We start from the raw sequence: 22,672 nt of genomic DNA on the forward strand, positions 1-22,672 counted from the left end.
GACTTTTGAACGAAAACTAAAAAGCCAGGGGACGAGACACGAAACACGTAGGACAAAGTTTGGAGTTCATAATTGTTGTTAAATATAGTAATATAAGAAATTCCACTCATAAAATACTGTTCCTTAGTTATTTGTGTTTGTAAAATTAAGGCTATTAAAATAATAAGTGAATTTTAACAAAGTCATAATTACTTGTTGACAAATAAATTCGGTTGGGGGACAGGCCAGGGGAGAGACATTTTTCCTACATTAGAGCTGATTGTGACTAATTTACATGAATTTCTGTAATAATTTTGAGTGCCTAGGTAGAAAACATTTAGTTTTATAAAATAAATATGTTATTATGAAGTATTATCTTGAAAAAATATATTTTTTTGTCAGTGCCGTCGAAAGTACCTCTTAACTTAGAATCACCCATTTACAAACATGACAAAATAATGTAGTATCAACTTCAAACTAAAAGGTGTACTCTACATCAATGGAGAATACATGATGACTAGATAAATGGCAATAGCGGCCGACATAACCGTGCGTCCGGCCCGCGAGGATTTCAAAGGAATAGCACAAAAAGAGAAAGACTCCATTCGTAACGTGTACAATGAGCTCGCCTTGCCCTATGAATAATTCACAATGCTACAGTAACTTATTGTCGACTCCCACTACTGCATTTGGCTTGCGGTCTGTTTACTTTCCTCACTTTTCGTTTGTCGAGTTACTTAACGAAATAAGGAAAACAAATAAATCAATGAAATGTTGATAGCAAATGTTTGTTCAAGTGCTGTATTAAATAATGCTTTGACAAATATTACAACTTCTAGCTAGATTTATTCATGTAAACAAGGAATGTCTCATGAATACAAAGTATATGCGTTTATATTACATACATCAATCTGCTTCTTACTAGTTTTCCTATACATAATTGGATATTTGTAAATGTAAATAGTTACACCTGTTAACGCTCACGTATACAATAATGTACAAAGAACTTTAGACGTGGTAATTTTCCATAAAGACAATATTTTGAAAGCCTTACTAAGACCTAATCACAAATGAATAATGCAGGATTGAATGTTCATGACCCTAATTCAAGCCGCATACTGAATTTGGTCGACTGTCCATGCATAGTAAGAAGCGTTGCGTACCAAGCAGGCAGGCACTTTGCTAGACTTAACTATCCGTACGTGACGATTGCAAAATAAGAGGTGTAACATGCCAAGGAGATACCAAGGAAAATGCACTCTAGTGCATGCGTTGCAATGGATAGACGTTCACACCCAAATAATGTTTCATGTAAGGAAGCCTGGGGAAACTAAAGCAAATTGTGCTTATGGCTAAGTTAAAAAGAGGTTGACCTACAAGTTAAAAGTGTAATATTGCCTAAAACTGGTCGCGATGTTTTAACGAATTGTGTGTAATTCTTGTAATACCTTCACTTGCGTTTATCGAATACTTCATTCCGATAAATGCATATAGGTTTCGAGTTACAATTGTAATGATTGTTGGTCGTGTAATCGCTGATAATTTGTAAGCGCTCGTAATGGACGATCCCCATACCCTAGCATCTAGCATTACGGAAATATAGGTAGCTGCACAACTCCGTAGAACAAGATTTAAACGGCTTTTATTACCGATGGTTACTGATAAATTATATTAACTACAGGTAAATGGTGCTTATTTACGCTGATATTTTTAATTATAAGGAAACGACTTCGCGCGCTTTATTAGTATATTTATCAGTAGTCGGTGGTAAAATAAAATTTAAAGTAACAATTCTTACATACTTAAACCTTTTTCACGTTGTTCGTGCATCCAAAAAAAATACCTACTTATTTGGAAAAGATGCAGTGAGAGTGAGCATAATAATATTATGCATAATAGGTACGTAGGCGAGTATAGCAACTTGTATTTGGCTGTATGCTTATTCGTGATTTTTCAGCTATTCTTTAAGTTTGAAATAAAATATTTTTTTAAATGTACCATGAAATTGAAAAAGATATACCTATGCCAAATTAGTTCATGTACATGTGGATCAGTAGGTCACCTTGGTAGGTACCTCATTAAATTAATACGTCACTGACTCTGAAGCCAGGCTTCCAACAACTTTATCGATGCACGAAATCAATCGCGCAGTTAACGAGTGCATAAAGGAAACAATTACCACACGATACAATTTATGTTATCTATAAAACGTGGTGATAAACCGCCGCATTATTATGCACCGAGTCGGTGAGGCCGGACATACAATTATTTATTAACTTACATGAGTTAATAGCACCTGAGTACTGAGTTTCATACTCGTGTAGAGTGAATTTATGATAAAATAAAAAACAGAATAACATGGACGGCTGAGTTTGAGTAACGACTACTCTAGGAATGTTAACTTGGCAAGTAAATAAAAATAATTTAATTAACAACTTTCTAACTGAAATCAATACATAATTACCTAACATAATTATATTAATTACGTTCAACTATAAAACAATTGAAAATGTAGCTTTTTCTAAATTTAAGCTTGAAATTTTTCGCTGTATGTTAAGAGCAATATTTCTTACATCGTCTAACAAAAAAAAGACCCAAAAACTAACTAGCTCAATCAGCGCTTTCGTTACATTACGGCTCTATGAGGCATTTCCGCTACATGCCGGGAAATCAGTGTTATCTGCTACGGCGCGGCGTAGCACTAATACGGTCGTAGTTTAGCAGTGGATTAGAAATATCGTGTCTTACATTAAATTTCTACGAGTATTTGAACTATGTCCGTTATTGTCATTAGCGCACATACAAATGTAGTTTTGAAGTGCATTTTCACGGCGGAGATCGACTGTCGATGTCGGCATTATTTGAACTATACGGATTGAATATACCAGTGTCAAAACTGACGTTTGTTCAATACACACAGAACCGCCACACACTGGAACCCGCCCATACATTGCTGTGTTCAAAACTCAACTTAGCAATTGTGGGTATTTTGTACTGAAATTGAAATATATGTATGACCAGGGAAGTATTGTACTCATTGCAGCAAAATACCTTTATTATCAGTTGTCATTACGTAGTTGCATTATGTCAAAGGTCTAAGATTTCATCTGTCACGTTCAGTGGTAATTAGCATCGATTCTATAACTTGAAACAAGTCTATTTAATAGACTTGTTTCAAGTTATAGCAGTAATAATAACTCAAAATCCGCAATGTCTTATCTTGGGCAAGGTATGTTGATTACGTTTTACGTATTTTATATTCTAAAAACACTATTGTGTTTGTGATATTTGGACAATAGTAACTTATTTTAACTATAAAACTCCCGTGAGACTCATACATATTTAACAATATTTTAAGCGGGTTACTCACGTATTAAGTCGATATAGCGTTCGACATGTTTCGGTTCAATTTCGAGAACCTTTCTCAAGAGTAGCGACACCCCGCCTTTACATGTCGAGAGCGCGACGCATACTGCGGGCGCTTGCTCGGTGCGCGCGGCTGCTTAATACGTGAGTAACCCGCTTAAAATATTGTTAATAGTAACTTATATTGTAATTTAATAAAAATGGTCATCATTCCGATAATGGTTAACATCTTTTGATACTTTTTAGGCACGATACTTAAAAAATTGGTCGTTATTAGTATTCTTTATTCGAAAGCAAAAGATGTTGTCCGTTTTTCGAAAACGGACAAAATTTTATTGCTCTGACTATTTGATCAGGCGTTTTTACTGTAGCGAAAATGTAACTTTTTCGCACTAAAACAATGATTTAGTGCGTAATATTTTACCCTAAGGTTATTTCTATTCATTTCGACGGTTTCAGATGAGAAAAGCGATTCAATTTTACTTCAACGACGAGAATTGTGCAACACGATATTTAAAAGTAAATACAAAACAATGAAAAACAAATTTGAAGACCTTTATAAATTTTTAATGCTTAAAACCAACTGTCCTGATCATCTAAAACACAGAATCATCGTAGAGGCACGTAATTTTAAGACTCAATCCTTATTCATGGAGACGCAATAATATCTGAGCACCTGATTCCAATAGGCAATTTAAGTGAAGAGGCCCAGGAAGCGAGGAATAAGGATTTTAAAAACTATCGAGAGAGATTTAGTCGTAAAACTTCCAGAATCGACAACATGACGGATGTTTTTAATAGGCTCTTGGTTTCCTCTGATCCCCTCATCACCAGCACACGACCTCTGCCAATTATGAATACAAAAATATTTCACCCGGAAGCTGTCGATATGTTTATCGATGAATATGTACCTTCATCATAGGAATATATTTTTTTTATACAAATATAATGTAAATAATAATTATTATGATGATTGATGATGTCCTCCCAGACGTATCCGTCGACGGCGACACCTGGACAATTCAGGTATTTTATAAGTTCTGACGTGCATGGGCTCGAACGTGACTTGCGAAGCCGAGTTTTGTTTTAAACTTCCGGTCGCAAGTCATGCAGTAAAGCTCACCATTTGCGTCATAGGTGTATGTGTAGGAGGGCTTGGGCCGAGATTTTCGGATCTGGCGTTTAGCGTCAAGATCTTCGAGGCGTGCACTTTCGAAGTCGTTGAGACCACTGTTGATCGCAGTTCGCCAGTCCGATCTCTGAGTTGCAAGCTCCTCCCATGATTCACACGATATACCGATGGCCGACAGGTGGCGCTTTAGGACATCCTTGTACCTCAGATATTGCCCACCAGCCTTGCGTTTACCCGAAGCTAGTTCAGAGTAAAACACAATTTTGGGCAATCTTGATGGTGGCATGCGCACAAGGTGTCCACACCAACGCAGTTGACCTTTGATGAGTAGGCATTCCATACCCGTCATACCAGTACGACGCAAAACCTCCGAGTTTGGAACACGATCCTGCCATCTCACCCGAAGAATTGCTCGGAGACACTTTAGGTGGAAGGTGTCGAGACGTTTGATGTCTCCCTTGTACAGACACCAGGTCTCCGAAGCATAAAGCAACACAGGCAGAACTATTGCTTTGTAAACGGCGAGTTTAGTGTGAAGGCTGAGATCGTGTGATTTCCAAACTCGTTGGTTGAGTCCGCCAAAGGCTGCTGCAGCTTTTGCTATCCTGGAGGATATGTCAGACTCGAGGCGATTGTCTCTCCGCAATAGACTCCCAAGGTAACGAAAAGTTCCTACTTCCTCTAAAGCATTGCCTCTAAGGAGAACAACAGCATCGTTCGCAGATTTCCCCCGTGCAGGTTGTTTAAGAATCTGGGTTTTCGACGCGCTGATCACCAAGCCGAACGTACGACACGAGTCCTCTAAATTGTCTAGATAACTTTGCAGGTCCTCCAAGCTGTCCGCCATAAGGCAAACGTCGTCAGCATAGAGAACTTCTGTGATTACAGTGGAGGTTACTTTTCGTTTAGCTCTGAGTCGCGCAAGATCGAATATACTTTTGTCCGTTCTAGAATTCACCATGATTTGATGGTTACACTTTCGAAGAGCATCGTTCATTACGGCGGAAAAGTAAATAGCAAATAGGGTCGGGGCCATAACACAGCCCTGCTTAACGCCACTAGTGACCGGGAATTGTTCTGTGTATGTACTTTCGTGACGCACGCGGGCACTCATGCCTTCGTGAAATTGGCGCACCAAGTTGACAAATTTCACAGGACACCCACATTTATCCAGGACGATCCACAGGGCTGACCTAGGTACACGGTCAAAGGCTTTTTCTAAGTCTACGAAGCACAGATAGAGGTCTCGGTGTTGCTCTAGGCTTTTCTCTTGCATCTGCTTAACAACAAAGATGGCATCCACCGTGCCCCTATTTGGCCGAAACCCACATTGGGATTCTCGGCAAGTGTGCTAAGGCGCCTGTTTATAATATGGGCAAGAATTTTGCCAGCCACAGAAAGTAGGGCAATGCCTCTAAAAGAACTGCTGATAATTATTATAAGCACTACTTGACATTACGAATGCAGAATGGTACTTTTTTGCTTAATTTTACTTTTTGTAGTTTTGAGCACAGCAATGTATGGGCGGGTTCCAGTGTGCGCCAATGACCTATCCAAACTCATTATGCTGTACATTTTAAGTCGAACCAGGCCGTGTAGCTCGGCCCCTCGTTGATATCGTACAGGTATAATTACGCCGCTATAAACATTCAGTCGGAATAGCGTAATAGCTCAGAGCTACGCGTGTCTCCGTTTCGAATGTGTCGTGACTGACGGCAATAACGATTCTATTAGTTTTTTCTACGTGAATAAGTGTAATAACTGCCTGGGATCTGTTCGCGGATTTTCACCTTTTTTGTATAATGAGGCATTCTCTGTTATGTATACGAGTGTTTATCATGGAAGCTAGTAGCTTATGAACCCCATTAAAATACTTGAATTAATATAGGTAATTATGGTTATATATCCATGTTAGCAATTAATGATAACCAATTAATAGCTTGTTTAATGTTTCTGTATATACATTATAATTACTATAATTCAATTTTAAATTATAATGAAAACTAATATAACTGACTGTGATGTTGTTTTGTATTTTGAATCATGTGTTTCCAGAAATACATTTTAATGTAGAAGTAAATCTATTTTTAAATTTAGATGGGGAAACTCGCATGCGATTTTAGTTACTTGATGGGTCTTTGAGGTTACATATTTTGCACAGCCATCAATACCAGTAATAAAACTTTTATGTAGAAGTTCTCGTACTTTAAATTAACTCATTGAAATATTCCATTAAAATTAATGGCAAAGCAGAGGCAGAGCGTATTGAATTAAAATTAAATTATTTTGTATGAAACCATTAGTTTTTTGCAGGATACCCAATTGCAACCCAATATCTCGTGGTCGTGCTCGTTAATAATATATCAATTAATATAAACTATTACGATTGCACAGAGTTCGAATCAAAGGTATATCTTGTCAGTTTAATATTGATACATTTGATACCTGATGTTCCTTATCATCGTTAACCGCCGAAATTTCTTTTCCCTCCTTTTCCGTTATGGAGAAGACTGTTATTGCCTTCTCTTTTTTCACTCCTGTCACCGCTCCGCTGTTGCGCTCTGCTTTCTTCCTACCAGTCTTTTTCTTGCTTTCTTTCTTGCCACCACTTTCAACATTGCTTTTAGGTGAATCTTTGATCCTCACTATGGCTACTTTTACGACAGCTAATGTGCAACGTCCACTGCACTTTTGTAATTACAGAACAACATCAATAAAACACACTGTATTTCATTCTTTTTGTGATAATGATAAACAAATAGGTATTGTTAGTTTTTCACCTTTGGAACACTTTTATAAGTTTTCAACTGCACTAAACTTTTTTCCGTCTTATCAAAACAAAGTTGTGAAAGACGAACTGAAAATATCACTGCAATCCGTACGCACTGCAATCCAGAGACGAGTTCGATGTGGAGTGATCCAACGGGGAACGAAAATAAAGACGTCGCGATACAATCGGAGACAAAGAAGATGTTCGTGAGTGGGTCGGACATATAGTCGAGCCGACGGCCGGGGCGAGAGTGCGGCGGGCCGCGAGGCCGGTCGGCCGCTCCCCTCCCCACGCGCACGCGCCCGCCCGCCCTACAAACTGCCACCGCGCTGAGCATTTCACACTACACATGTAAACGGCTTTCGGAAGCTAATACCCACCTACATGCCGATAAAAGAAACCACTTGAATAAAAAATTACGGTTCATATTTATTGTCGTTGGATATGAAAGCAACGGTATTGTCTTTTTTTATTGATGTATCGTAATGCGAACTTTTATAGGTGTGTATGCCTACATCTAACTATTGAATAAATAGAGTATATTTTTTAAATTATAATTATTATCTTGTGGACTGGACATTATTATAACATTAGTTCACTTATAAAATCTTTTAACTTATTCACTAGGAGGTATGACAGTAGTTTTAGGGACAGCATTGTGATCGTAACTAATTAACGCGAAATTTAATAGTTTGACCTCAGCCTAAAGTTCAAGAAACGTTTTAAAAAGCTATTAGATAAACCTGCAACTGACTCCTAAATATACCAACAATATTGTCCCTCATTTCTCTGACGAAAGTAAATTTATTAAATTCGCACGGTGAATTAGTACCAGTTAAAAACAATTAACCGCATAAGTAAGTAGAAGATTGATAGCGGATTTCCCGCAGTCGGCTGGTAATTCAACCCTGGCACGCCCGCCACTCCGGCTGGCTATTAAGTCATTATTAATTAACTGTAATTACAACGAGCAAATGTTTTACCTGCACGGCAAACTCCTTGTTCAGCTATTAAGGCTTTAATTAGAGAGTATGTCAACTCGCCTGCTAGTTTTTATGACAGTTGATTCTATATTTTGTTTATGAAGAAAGATAAAATATTCAACGTAATTAGGTATAATAGAAACTATTCGTCCCGTCCTGAATATTACTTAACTGTAATTACAAGGAAATGTTATACACGGCAAGCAAATTCCTCGTTCAACCATTAAGGCTTTAATTTGGCTTTATAAATGCTTATAAGTATGTCATGTGCTTGTTTTATGACAACTATTTTTTTATATTTGGTTCTGTTATGAAAATAAATATAATATTTAACGTCTAAATGAAAATTACTTAAAATATAAATTGATCGTCCTGTCCTAAAATATATTTAATTATAATTACAACGAGCATAAATATTTTACTTACACGGTAAATTTAATGTTCAGCTGTTATGATTTTCATTTAAAATGCTGAATTTGACATTGTATTTTTGTCAGTTTAGTTGTTTAGTTACTATTTACTTAAAATTTAAAATAAATTAACTGAAAATTAACTTCAGGCTTTTGGCAGGTTGGCGTGGTTCGGTCATGTAATGAGGAGGGATGAATGTCATATAGGCAAAAGAATGTTGGAGATGAAGGTTGATGGATGGAGAGGGAGGGGTAAACCCAAACAACGCTGGATGGATTGTGTGAAAGAGGATATGAGGAAGAAAGATGTGAGTGTTGAGATAACGAAAGATAGAGGAGAATGGAAGAGGAAGACGTGTTGTACCGACCCCACATAACGTGGGATAAGGGTAGGAGGAAGAAGAGAAGAACTGAAAATTAACTTAGTACATCAATAACATTATTTCCATTGTGTATTCAAGTACTTAGCAGTACTGAAAATTGCTTGTTGTCATTTTATTGCCCTGTCCTGATAAATACGTACAGTTGTAATATCTGAAAACGCCTTCTTCAATATTGCAATAAAACTACTGTCAACTCCAATGGTTAACGTAACCATTCAAGTTGACAGTAGTTTTGTTTATACTAAGAATAATGTATCATTTATTTGCAGGTCGTCTGGATGTACATTTGAAATTTGCGCAGATGTTGCTACGACATTAAACCGTTCAGAAGTTGTAAACCGGCCGTAAACAGCGTGTTATTATCCGTTGTTATTGTTTAAATGGTGCTCATTATTTTTGATTGTGCGTCTGTTTGTTTTTTAATAAAATAAATTAAACACAATTAATGCCACAGCCCACAGGCTACAGCTGGGTAATTAAAGCTTAAAGGAGGATGAAACACATAGGTATTTATTTCTTGCAAATGGAGAACTGCCTTGAGTAGATGTATCATTTATACAGACATCACCTGCATATTCCAACTTTAGTGAAAATGTACATAGATTTTATAATTGTGAAAATGTCAACTAATTTAGCCGACCTGTATCATAGCAATACGGATATTTTTTTTTTTAACTTTTCGTATTGCTGCCATGATTACCAAAAACCTGTTTTCAGACACTTTAAGTGTAGCATATACTCCCATGGATGGTATGAAGACGAGGGACGATTTCAGTTTTCGTGGTTCTCTGGCAACCAACTACCTGAGTTGAGCAACGTTATTTTGGACGACAAATCATCATCCACAACAGGTACAGTTTACATGGCTTTTGCTGTTAATTTCATAAATAAGTTCGTGATTTTTACTAGCGATGTTTATTTTACAGAAGAGGACGTTGAAGATCTCCCGAGCGACGTCGAGAGTGATTTCGAAGACGACGATTCCGAATCCGACAGCGATTGAATACGAGAATATTTTGTAACTTTGAATAAACCGTTTTTTTTTTCAACTTCATCCCAGTTTCCTTTTGTGAGATTTATTTCAGTTCTTCAACTTCAATGTTACGGTTTCGGGTGGGCCAGTTGCATCAACCACATTTGACAGACACATCATCGTCACTCAGCAAACGACTATGGAACTTCCCATACAATCAAATTTAACGAACGCCTTAACGGTGACAGACGATTTGATGCAACCGGCCCTAAGTGATAGCTATATTAAACGCTTCGTAGTTATCTTTTATCATCAACTGGTTGATTATGTTTAAAGGGTTCTAATACTTCTAATGGGTATTTAATGAATATATGCCTTTCTTTATTTTAAACGTCTTAATGAATTTAAAGTAAATTACATTGAAAATATCTATACGAATTAGGCCAATACAATACAAAGATAACATTACCAGAGTTTTATCATTGCGGTTTATGTTCGACTAATTGAGTAATAAGATTCTATTCCCACATTATCGTCTATTTTGTCGTACAACACAAGTTAAATATGTACTTAGACGGGTAAATAACTACGTAGTAAACGGACGGATGTTCTTATAATACTATTATTATAAGATCATCCGTCCGTATTGGCATAATTGCCAATTCTATAAGTTAATAACATTCAGGAGCTGAGCTATTCTGCACAGGTTCAGTTGAAAATGCAAATAAATTAGCTGATTGCCTAATTACCAAACTGATGGAATGAAATCACGCCAAAGGAGTAATTAAAACTGACGGAGAGGAAATAAGTCATAAAAGCTGATTGTTCGTTTCAGCGTCATCACAGGTTTACTTGCGTGACGTGACCAATTATTGGTTATAGTTATCGATAAATCAAGATTATCAAGAACAATGCTCCAAGGGCAAGTTTGAAAACTAAATATATAGTAATTTCAAGACAAATTTTCTTTTCGTTACTACCAGTTATTACTCTATTACGGTTATTTTTATACACTGTATAAAAAATATGTAAATATAAAAGCTATTGAAGCAAATCAGTAAAAAAAACTAATTAAATATACATAATAAAGCGTACGAGTAGCTAGAGATGCTTTATTTTCTACAAAATTTCTTTGACACCATGACAACAAAACTTACATTATATCAATTACTGGAAACATAACAATAATGTTAGTTGTATAGTGTTTTAATATAAATGGTCGAATCTGTTTCAAAACTTTAATAAATCAGAAATAAAATAACAACGAGGATAGTTTATATTTCGTAAAATTGAAATTCCCGGACGGCGAGCGCCGGAAATTCGCTAGCGAGCGACAGCGGGCTGTTTATTTTTTCCCACTTTTGAACGCAATAAAAACAGGTTGGTATTTTTTAAAACCTTTAGCTGTATTTCCATGTCAGATTTTATACATTTTGCACGTGTGAATTAAAATGTAGAATTGTTTTGTGCAGTGGGCGTACAATAACGAATCAATCATACATTTGTCGGCTCTTTGTTAGTGAGTAAACATGCATAAACACGCATAGTTGTAATTATAAATGATTTCTTTGTTATTACGCTCGTGAACATATTTTAATTATGAAAGTAACTATGACAGGTATAATGTTAAATACAAGGTAATTTATTAGACCCAGCGAGGCTGGGTGTCGGGTAGTGAGATTAGTTAGGCTAGAATTAGGTCTGCGGCCGTGGAAGCGGCAGCTCCCGGCGTTGATTACGCAGATTGAAATCGTTTCGCCCCTCGCAGCTTGTTAATGATGCAATAAAAACGACGCTTATCGATTTAGCCGCCCGTTAAGAACGCTTCAAGGCATAATAATTTATTATCCAAACAATGTTGCGTCAGGCCATGTAAATTACAGTACTCCGCGGTGGAGTTATGTAACGTTGAGATTTGTTAACCGCCGCCTGTGGAGTGACAAAAGTAATTAACACTTACGATACACTTAAGTGCTGGTTTACGGCGCTCGACCCTCGGGGCCTCGATCTCTAATGAGGGAGAGAAAATGGCTCCCCCGATAATGATCGCGGCTAGGTATTTAGCACTGATTCGACTCTTGTTGTTTCGAGCTTCGTTTTATCCCTGAGGCCTTGCGGTATTTAATAAAGTGTAACTAATCTTTTCGGTATAAGTTTAATTAAAACTTTTTGTTGTTGAGATAACTAATATAACTTTTCTCGTTTTACAGGTGCGTTTTCCCGCATGAATTGCCAACAACGGCAAACAGGGGTGAAATGCGTACACAGTAGATATTGGGAGTCAGACAGCGACTGTGGGATTTATTTCGAGCCTCATTCAATTTGCGGTGAACGTATTGTTGAATTGCGTTTTTGTATCGTTCACATTTAAGAGGATTTTTATTTGCGCACGAGATTCCTAGAAATCTTTATTCGTATATTTGTGTTGGATTCCTTTTCATGAATGTTTATTTATTATCATTTATTTTCAATATCTGGTTATTTTCAATATTGATCTACTTTAGTATGTGTCGTTTTATGAATGGACAAAGAAATATATATAGTGAATCAGACATCTCTTCAGTCTGTATTCAATCTTACCGTTAGGAATAAAATAAATATGGTGAGTTCTTTTAGTCGTCAATGGCTATACTTTATAATCATTATTACTTATTACCTATTGTGTGTATGCAAATACCAGAAACCGTGACGAATACCGTAATATATTTTTAGAGCCATTAAAATGATTATTTATAATCTATACAACAATGAGACTATGATTATTTGCCTACTAAAATGGTAGAAAATAAATACTTGTGAATAAACGGGCCCATAGCGAAAAGGGCGAAGCGGCCGCACATGTCATAGGTACAAACAGATACAGAGAGCGGCAATGGCAGCCTCATACTTAGAATTGCAATGAGGATAAACTGAAGCTCCTTCGTGTGAATATATTCGACACGGGCATAAATTGTGTTTATTTAGATTACACGGGTGAATCTTAACAATGTGATGTGTGGCGGAGTGTCGTGCCAAATACCAATCAAGATCGGGCCAAGTTATGAATGCTTTGGAGATTTCTTACTAAGACATCTTAGCAATGTAATAAAAACGTTGCTACGAATTAATTATTCGAAACAAGTAGTCAATTAGATTGACACGATTAAGTGCTCAAGCGGCATTAAATGTTTAAAAGGCTCAGATGTCGAATTAAAAGCCCGACTGCAAAGTATTTTCCAAGTGGTAGTGTAGTGTCATTCGTAAAGGAGTTGCAATTGGTATTTGTGGTAAAGAAACGAGCGCGGGCGGAAAAACGGTGAAGCGTCAACAGTACAAAGGGAATACCCGCTGCTCCGGATTTCTCTAAAGCTGGAGTAATCTCGCACAACGTATCGTACCGACTACAATAAAACCCCTGTATCATCCCACCCACTCCCCTCTAGGCGAAAACTCCACTTATATTTTTATGTATACTAAACATTTGGCTTTTTATCTTTCTTATTGTTTTGTAGGATAAATAAAATGTTTTGTCTTGAACAAGTAACATGCAATAGAAAAATTACTGCTGAGGCTCATTGAAAAAGGTAAAGAAGTCACCTTTATCAGGACTGCAAACTAATTAACAAAAGGAATACTCATGAACATTTCCTCATTTCACACTTATAAATTTTTATTTCGTTTTCAATGCAATTTTCGTTTCGTTTATGACAAAAACAGTACGTATTACGTATTTAGTTACGTAATGTTAACATTCTAAATACAACAGCCGGTATAAAATTAGGTTCTTAAATATTTGAATTGACAAATGAATATTTTTAGTTTCAAACATTGTGTAGTCAGAGTGGAAATGAAATGGAAAGTATGATTTTAACGTCAGTAGCGGCGCAAGGGGGCCGCTGGTGCAGGGAGGTGCATTTGACGATTCAGTGAGAGGCGACATAAAATTTTCAACGACTGCTCCGAGTATCTGTCGGCATTATCTAGCCGTTTGTGAGTGCTCTGCCGCTTTTCATATCTTTCAAATAAAATTCTCAAGTGTAACATTGTTTCCTGTCGACGTGCCCGACGTTGCAGAACTATCAGATTGTAAGTATCAACTTACATATAACACAATAAATTCTATTGATATATGTTTCGCACTTGTTACTTCGCGATATTTTAACGCCAATGATTTCATGGTTTATTTGCCAGTTAACACACTTTCGTTCTTAGACATGTACAAATCGTTCATTGACACTTTGGTTCTAGCACTTATAGGTTTCGCGTGATCCATCACGAAAGTTGGTCCTTTACTGCAATTTTCTTTAGTGAATGTTAAGTTTTCTCCCAAATTGCTTACGAAATCTGTTTGATATTACTAAAATATCATAAACTGAAAATGAATTTCAGGGGGAAAAATCACTACCATGGGTGGGACTTGAACTCACGGCTACTGGATTGATACTCCAGGGCTCTACCAACAGCTACCAAAAGCTCATCCCCAGTCATAGATACACTATATAGATCAATGGTACTCCTAGCGACTACTACCGTGAAAATATTACGTCTTAAATAGTTACTGGAATTCCAAGACATATTGGAAATTCCACCCATGGTAGTGATTTTTCCCCCTTAATTTTATTTTAGTCATGAGTTACAATATTTTAGTTATATCAAACAAATTTCGACGATTTCGTATGCATTTTGGGCGAAAACTTAACATTCACTAAAGAAGATTGCAGCAAAGGACCAACTTTCGTGACGGATCACGCGTAAACTATAAGTGCTAGAACCAAAGTGTTAATGAATGATTTGTAGTAAATTTATTAAGGATTACTTCGTTCCTACGCGCTTTTTCTGTATCTTCTACAGTTTTGTCAGAAATCGAGAAAAACCGCATTTTCGGCACTTTAAGGGAGGGTAGAGGGGTGACGCAGAGGAGGGAGGAGTGGGGAGGGTTGATGAAAAATAACTTCGGTCTATAACGTACATATTTTAATTTAAAAAAACCTTCCATTAATTATGCCGTAATTTTAGCTAATTTCCCCCTGCTAATGTTTAACATTAACATTATGTTGTATAGATATTATACGAAATATAATCCATATCCATACTAATATTATAAACAGGAAAGTGTGTGTGTCTGTTTGTTTGTCCGTCTTTCACGGTAAAACAAAGCGACGTATTGACGTGATTTTTTAAGTGGAGATAGTTGAAGTTGAACCAAAAGTATTCCTTGCCGTAATTCAATACTTTTAGATCACACAAAATACGCCGAATCTCTGCAGAGACTGTAAACACAACAGACGTTCGACAAGAGAAAACATTTCGATAGCCACATTACTACGGCATCGAGGAGCGCTATATGTTGCAAGGAGTCGTCGGCAATTTTAGAGGGAGAAAATGTAAAAGGAAAACGTAATAGCTTTATAACTCCGTCACAAAAAGAGAATTAAGCAAGCAAAAAGAGCGAGTGAGAGTAAATATGGCGACGGGAGCGAGTGGCGAGACAAATAAGCGGCTGTGGAGCGCGCACGGGGACGGACGGGGGCACCGACAATCTCGTTATAGATGTGAATAAATAATGAGTTAGCATTAAGCTCGCCTTTCGCGCAGAGGGGGCGATTGCCGAGTTGCCTTTGTTGTCGGCGGTGTTTACTGCGCCGGGGATTGCGCCCGCCGCAAGCCCAATTTATTCCGCTAATCGAGCTCACCTCGCTCGCCGTAAATTAATTAACTTCGACTTAACCTCCGCATACACCTACAAATTGTAAAGGATCTTAAACCTCAAGTTTACTTAACATTTTTTATGAACGAAATGAGTTTGGAGTCGATTAAGGTCTCCTGAAATATAACTCTATAATGGCGATGACGGTAGAGTTTAATTTGGTAACTGACGACTGTTATTCGTTTACGACGCGATTAATAAGCGGTAATAAAGTTATTTTATTTTATTCTGAAATAACACGCGATATATCGCTGTGGGCCATTTAGTTGACAATAAAATAACAGGAAATACATTTTACGACGAAAGTTTCACAATGACGATAATTGAGTTTGATTTGAGACCGAAAAGTACATTATGTGGGTTAATTGAGTTTCAAAGTGTCGGGTTGTTGTTGTTTTTTCGTGTGGGTACATCAAAGCGTCGTTGGGATGGTGGCCCGCCCACGGCCAGGTGGACGCGTCGGACGTGCGGAATGCACTCGTCCGGTGCCAACAGACGGGACATCATTCCGGCTGCACTCGACAGCTCCGATCAAACCACTCGGTGGCACGCGAGTTATCTGTCACATGTCACGGCGGCTGAATAACGCGCCGCTAATGACAAACTTACAAGGCGCTATCTTTCATGTTTATTAATATATGCTCAAAGATAAACGACCAAGGTTTGCAACCGAAAATAAGATAAAAAGGAAAACATTTGCTATGACAAAGCGTATTGCTCAGACAGATTTAGTCAAAGCGAGGAGAATGCGAGCTTTGTGAGTGAAATTGAATCGAATGTCGTACGTAACGCATTCCGCTCGCTCAAAGGGAGTGTAATTGCGATCTGGCGGCTCCATTTAAAATGTATCCGTGCAAATCTACGCTACGCTAAGCGAGGTCTGTCTCGTTGGTGCGTCTCGTTGGCCTGGCCGGGGTTAAATCCAAGCTCGCTCTTATAAAGATTAAGTGGGATGGTATGGCACGTACAAATTATCTTCTAAGCAGCTATTTAATGATAGATTAACTTTTTGAACTTTAGTGTGAGAGACCGATATATTTGTAAGTATAATCGGAAAAGTTACTTAACTAAGTACTTATATTCATTGTAGCCGCGCGACATTTGATATATGTACTAAATATAGGTGTAGTACATATTATTAATTCCAGCGTGTATTTTGGTTTAGACACATTGTGCAGCGCTGATCGCAAATCCCGGGTTCATCCACTCGTGTCGCGTCCGCGATCGCACCGCGCAACTTGGTCGCCTGCCAGAAGCTTTGTTTTATCGCGAACGCGAACTATTTGGCATCTTAACAATGTTTTTATTTAATGATACAGAAAATTCATACAAGATTTCTCAATCTGTCAACACAAATGACCCGATTTCATTTTGTTATGCAGGTAATGTCATGTATATATGTATTTATAGGGTTACATAAAGAGGAACGATGTTTAAAAGATGTGACATTTAGAACGTCGCTTACATATTTCAGGAGCATTTCCGCCGTGCCAAGCGAACGTGTAAATTGAATTCTCTCGTCTTTCTTTAACACTTTGGATAAAAATGAAGCAGTTAAATACGTGACAGCGACGGATAAAAACAATTTATAGTACATAAACAAACAATGGGTCGGCGCGTCAAAACAATCCACAGTAATTAATTACGAGTTAATGCGTGCGCGAGCGCCGCCGCCGCGGTTACCGCAAAGCTGAACAGTGAACATATATTTTATTTTCCCGCCGTCATATTTTATCGGGCCCTCGGGCATGTCAGCCCCTTCACTACGCTATCACATGTTATTTAATTGTTGAAGATTATTATAAAAAACATGTTACTATCTAAAAAGCTAAATGTAATAATTTAAAGCGTCAAGAAAAGTATGGCTATTATATCGAGTTCGTTAATAAAATAATAACGTCGTAAAAAAAGGAGCAACAAACCGAAAGAGATAAAGAGAACGTAATAAAAACAGTGCAATTTTAGGGGTATTTTGTCGAGGTTATATCCATAAACTGAGCGAAGTGAGGGTGGGCCACCCCCCAACCCCCTGCGCTCGCGGCGGAAAGTAATGAATAAACTCGCCCGGGAGATTCCACCTATTTTATTTAATTTTACATTCAAAGTGATTACCATCCTTTAACAAGCAAACTGATTTGTCCATTGTATTTCGTCAAAAGCGTTTATAACTTTGAATAATGGGTAATTAATGTTAATATTATTTTATACCACCTACCAGTTATTCATACACATCAACACTGATTAATTAAATTAAAATTGTAAGTGTAACTTACATACAAAATTACAAATAATAATACCAACCAACATCTCAATAAAAATGTAAATCAGATTGCACGAAGTAGAGTATAAAATCTTTTTAACATAAAATAAACCTTACTGGTAAAAATATGCGGAACATGAAAGCTCGAAAGAGCTGTAGAACAAAGGCATTAAAGCGAATTTTCAGCTTGCTCGCAAGGAATACAGGAAAAAGCGACGCAATGGCACCACTAACTCATTTTGTTTGCTCTCCGTATAAAAATGTAGTTTGTTTCTGAGCGTTTGCCGAGGGTTGGAGGCGACTGTGGCGACGCGTTATTACAGCGGTTCCCGTAAGGCTTGTTCGTCGAAAAATGAAATTCTTTCTTTTATTAGATACCTTCAAAGTTTGCTTTGCTAGTCGGTTAAATTGGAAGAACAGGGAAGAAATCTGTTGATAACTTGTTCCACGTGTTATTCTAATTTTTAAATATCATGTTAAAACGGTAAGCTAAGTAGGAGTAATATAATTAGCATTCTAGATTATTAGCGTGATAGGTAATTAAAATGACTGTATTCCTTGAGTGCCTATCAAATTGAACGCCTAGAACGGGTTTTATATTATGCATGCACACAAAATAACATTAATCCTTTCCGGATTTTACATAGCATCATGAGCCGAGAGTGAAGGATAAAAGGGGAAACTAAGCGAAACGGCGAAGAGCAATGAGGCGATGCATAAAGTCGCTCCGAGACTTCGTTTATACTTAGTATAAAACGTATAAAACAACAAAGTGGTAGACGCATATCGCCGGCGTAAAGAGGGGAGTAATCCGACAACGATCAGGGTTCGGATGGGATAGTACTTTAGGGTCCATATAAAATAATAATCTCTCCTCTTAGTCGTATTATTCTGAGTCAGCTTGCAAGCAGATATGTTAAAGCATAATATAATGTTAAAATAATCGTTAAACCACTAAATAAAAAAAGCTTGGAGCCGATTTTATAACAGATTCCCTAATAGGAACGGTGTTGATGTGAGAACCTACCAAGAAATCAATAATTTTTAAATTTAGGGCTATGGTTATTTATTATGCCAACTAATCCTATAAAATCTAAAAGCTTACCTACTGAACTGACATAACACGCAACAAATGGATAAAAAGTAGTCCGACGAAAAATTTATTCAATCAGATAATTATTTAACACGACTCCCACGCTGCCATTCAAAGCCGAATTTTATAAGCTTTAATAAATTTCGATAAACGTTTATCAGATAAAATCTCAGAATACATAATCATTTGTCAACATATTCTTAGGAGCAGACAGTCTCGAGTCTGGGCTGAACAGAACATACGATTATGTAAATTAAGATGAGGGCATATAAAAGAAAGCGTGCCACAACACAACGCGCGGAGGCGTAACGTAAGTGATCGGGCTCGGTTCAATAGCGGCACTGTAATAAGATAAACATAAGGCAAAGATAAACCATATTTTTGCTTCAACGTTTTTTTATCGTAGTGCTGACTGCTCCATATTTTTTATTATACCTTATTGCGCATAAAGGATAACATTAACTTATGATAAGTTTGTTTTTAAATGACAGTAAGTCGAGGCAGCGTGCAGCGGGATATCTTTACGATACGATACAATACAATGTGGTACTCCCCTGCTCCTAACTGGTTTTCTACATTGATATCTTATCTGGATGTTTTGTATTAGGTATGTTGTCTGGATTTAGGTACAAATTTATTACTATATAATGTACTTAGTGACTAAATACAACTCCCTTTATTATTATTACATACTTAAAACATGTATAATTTTCAAATCAAATATTATATTATATTATATTATTATATTATATTATTTGATACACTAGCAGCTGATAGCTGATGCGTGTATATCACTGCACTTGTTGTTCTATAGTTAATGTTTATATTTTAGTTTTAAATGTTTATCAAGTCTGTTTTTGAAACTGTTCACTGAGGGAGCACTTATCACTGTTTCTGGTAGTTTATTCCACTTGGTTTGGTTGGTTTGTTTGGTGGTTGTTTATATTGTAATGATTAGTTAGTCTAAAGCGCGACACGTTTCAAACGTTGCATGTGGTTAATTGTAGCTGCGCCCAGTATTTTGCTAGTTAAACATGGTAAGTTCCATGAGAACTGCCATTAATATTTTATAACTAACTTTATGGATGTAGAGTTTAATGTAATTATAACTCGGATCAGCATTAACGAGCATGAAACACTAAGATAACAAGCCGGTAAAATGCTCTCTAATAGTAGAAAACCCGCTTACAAGTAGTTCGACTCGAGTCTGAGCGCAAAATGCGAGATTCACTCCGCGTTGGAACGAGCAATTAATGGGTAGAGTTCAGGAAGCCCTTGCCACCACACACACCGTCGCCGTCGCTCCATGTAAAACAGAGAATCAGTGAAGCGGAGTGGGAGGACTTGCGAGTGTATTTAAACACCTGTCAACCCCCTCGTCTCTACGGGTCGACTAACTTAGATTACTTTATAATAATTCCACCAAAACTCACCCCAGATGTTAACTATGCGTCTACATCTTTAGACGATGTCGTGAAGTTAACTAATTATTAATGCTCGAAGGACGGGGGAGTGGAGCGTATTCGACTACTTTATCATGTCGTCGTCGCATGCTTGTTTTTCTTATTTTCCCGTGCCACTAACGGTCTACAGCAATTTACGACATAAATAACGACCGCTGAAACTTGAACCGTTAAAAGTCTTTATCTTTCTCCGGCGGAGACGGTTGCTCGGTCGCTGGCAACAGACATACTTTAAACATTATTTAACGCTTGTTAAGATTTACCCGCAAGCGAATAGCTTAATAATGAACGCTAAACACGTTTCTCACAAAAGCAACCGACCACAAATTGTATGATTATGAGATGTCATTCCCATGAACAGACCTTAATCTTATTAGGGAATAAATCTGTCTATTATAAGAACAAAACACAACTCGCAAGGAAATCCAATTCACGAGGGAACATAACATTTCTTGTAACAGGAAAACGTCCGCTGATACTCGAACAGAGCCAATTGAACTAAGAAAGAGGCAATCGGAAACCGAGAACCAATTGGTGAGCGACCGCACGCCCGTGGACAAGTTAGCTCTCAACACCTGCTTGAATTATGGCCTGCGATGCGATAAAGTGGCTGAATAAACTGTGAGCACACAGTTCTGGAGTTGTGTTTTAAACTGGTGGGTGGCGGCCTGGCGGTAGGGGTGTCAGTGTACTTTGTTTATTTTGAACTACTACTTTGATACTAGGCACCGAAAAAAGTTAGAAACTGGATGGAACACAAAATAGCAGTATTTATCAGACCCCTTCGTCTGACAGCTAAATTATAGTTGCTATGAAATAAGTAAAGAAAGTAATAAAGAATAGGTAACTGTTTTTAGTTATTTATTATTTACAGCGGCTCCATGCATTTTTATTTTAGCCAATACCTATGAATCTATGATAAAAGGTGCCCTGTATACATTATAATAGCGCAACGACGATAAAGTCTGTAATGTATTTCGAAAAATAACTAATAAAGATCTAATAAGCTTTAACTTTTTTGTTAGGTTTCTTTATTCGTATGTCTCATTCAGTTTTGAGTGTTATTTCTTATTCATTATTCAATATTTAAGTTTTAATAATTTATTTTATAATTATAAATAAATTTAAACTACTAACCCAATAATTATTAAGTAATTAAACAACAGGTAGATACTATGTAGTTACCACTTGTACTATTTGCAGTATGTCAAAGTATCACAATCGCTGAAGCGGAGTAGGTGTCGGGGAAATCAGAGCACATTAAACAGGATCCCCAAATATTAGCCAACCCTGTGCATGTAATGTAGGTCGGCGCGGATACAACGCGAGGGTGTGCTTGTGAGCGCGCGTCAAATGCATTATAATATTTATGTAAAGACTACAGATTTCCAAGTAAATGTATAGTGCTGATTACTTTTAAAACGAGTCTCAGATAAATCAGAGAAGTTATATATTTTCGAAGATTTATGGCGTTAAGGAAATCATAGGTTGTTTAATGAGAGTTCACTTATGAGATTAATGTAGAAATGTCACTTTTGAGTTTTGACCCTGATAAATCGGTAGCGGATCGTTGGATTATCTTATAACTCTTATAAGCATCGTTGTGATGGGTTGAGAGTGTTCGTGTGCTCGCATTCAGGTGAACTTTGCGGGCAGCTAATTGCGGGCGCCCGCGCCACGATGTGCAAATAGCCGGGCCGCCGTACGTGGCGCGCATTCACGTCGAGTCCGATATATTGGAGATAACATTGTTATTTATGAGTCTAAAAGTGACACTGTTTTAGTATAACATTACGTTCCCATAAAGATTGGAGTTTAAAAAGGTGCTAATATTGAGTAACCCGTCGGGCGGGTGTACTGGTATTCGCGTGAACTTTGCGGGCAGCTAATTGCGGGTGCCCGAGCCACGGTGTGCAAATAGCCCAGCCGTACGTGGTGCGCTACATCGGTATTAACTATTAACATTAACGTGTTGCTACATGACGTTTATAAATTACGCTGTAAACAATAAGGACCGGTTGCATGCACTACATTAATGAACCATTACGGATTCGCCCCGCAGAGAAATAAAATAAAAATACAAGTAAAAGCAGCTAGGACTTCTAGTAAGATTTAGAAACAAACAGCCGATCATTATTGATTGACCGAAATCTTATTCAATAAGTAATAAATAA

The 22,672-nt window shown here is 37.3% G+C and overlaps 1 protein-coding gene across 9 annotated transcripts in view; it reads right to left on the reverse strand.

The window, feature by feature from the left end:
* The window catches only part of LOC125230030 (fibrosin-1-like protein), a 137,184-nt gene that overhangs the window by 18,373 nt on the left and 96,139 nt on the right, over positions 1-22,672 (reverse strand). Inside the window, exon 1 of one of the 9 annotated variants that reach the window (XM_048134962.1) lies at positions 6,923-7,485. The exons of the other annotated variants lie outside the window; for them this stretch is intronic. The gene's annotated coding sequence lies outside the window, so the exon portion shown is untranslated. Of the gene's footprint in view, positions 1-6,922; positions 7,486-22,672 lie in introns of those variants that run through there. 9 annotated transcript variants of the gene reach the window in all.

The sequence above is a fragment of the Leguminivora glycinivorella genome, chromosome 10 (genome assembly GCF_023078275.1).
Source record: "Leguminivora glycinivorella isolate SPB_JAAS2020 chromosome 10, LegGlyc_1.1, whole genome shotgun sequence".
Lineage (NCBI taxonomy): Eukaryota > Metazoa > Arthropoda > Insecta > Lepidoptera > Tortricidae > Leguminivora > Leguminivora glycinivorella.